The sequence below is a fragment of the Pteropus alecto genome, unplaced genomic scaffold (genome assembly GCF_000325575.1).
Source record: "Pteropus alecto unplaced genomic scaffold, ASM32557v1 scaffold57, whole genome shotgun sequence".
NCBI lineage: Eukaryota > Metazoa > Chordata > Mammalia > Chiroptera > Pteropodidae > Pteropus > Pteropus alecto.
This window is the reverse complement of record NW_006442508.1, coordinates 7,494,318-7,495,097: the sequence shown is the minus strand read 5'-3', so window position 1 is coordinate 7,495,097 and position 780 is coordinate 7,494,318. Positions and strand designations below refer to the sequence as shown.

The 780-nt window shown below is 63.3% G+C and overlaps 1 protein-coding gene across 5 annotated transcripts in view; it reads right to left on the bottom strand.

Moving 5' to 3' along the window:
* Positions 1 to 780, bottom strand: part of DCUN1D4 (defective in cullin neddylation 1 domain containing 4) — a 66,521-nt gene that overhangs the window by 65,270 nt on the left and 471 nt on the right. The window contains exon 1 of one of the 5 annotated variants that reach the window (XM_025040268.1): positions 591 to 662. The exons of 2 other annotated variants lie outside the window; for them this stretch is intronic. The gene's annotated coding sequence lies outside the window, so the exon portion shown is untranslated. Of the gene's footprint in view, positions 1 to 36; positions 120 to 590; positions 663 to 780 lie in introns of those variants that run through there. 2 more of the 5 variants (XM_015597608.2, XM_025040269.1) reach the window with 2 other exon arrangements.

The following is a 780-nucleotide window of genomic DNA, read 5'->3' as shown; positions in this document are numbered from 1 at the left end:
CCTCCACCTCAACCCCGCCCCCTCCTCTCCCCGCACCTCGAAGCTCAGGGCTCCCTTCTCCAAGGACCTGATGCGGGGTTGGAGAGAGGCAGGAAACATCTCTCTGAAACGTACAGCCTGACACATTACACCACCCCCCACCCCGCACAGCCTGTATCGGGACTTGACAGTCCTCCCCCTGCCCTGGCCCCTCCCAATCTCCCTTTCCTCCCAACTAGCTCTTCACCACACCGCACCTCCTTTACTCCTGCCCCCATCCTCTCACCCCAAATCCTCCCCTCTTCTTCTCTTACTCCCAATTACCCTGTCTCCCCAAAACCTGATCCATCCTATTACCCCAACGTCTGCCCCTCTTACCACTCCCAGTTACCCCACTAGCCTTCCAATACTCCTCCCGCCCGCCGGACTCCCCAACTATCCCATAACACCCCCACCATCTCGCTCTCCCGTTATATCAGCCTTCATCTCCTTGCCCTACCTCCTGCCCCGCTGAGCCGCTGCCCCCACTCCCGCACCCCATTGTTCCCCCCCACCCCGCCAACCAGCCCTTCTTCCCATTGTCCCCGCCCCCGCGCTCCCCTCGCACTCACCCGCCTTTCTCACGGAACCGCCGGCACCGCTCAGCCCCTAGGAAATCCTCACCCCTGCGCCCCGCTCGCTCGCTCCCACTCCCCCACTCTGGTGCCACCTCCCAGCCCTGCCCGCTAGCACCCGCCGCCACCGCCGCTGCCTCCACCTCCATTCACCCCAGACACTCCGGTCCCAGCCTTATTACACATC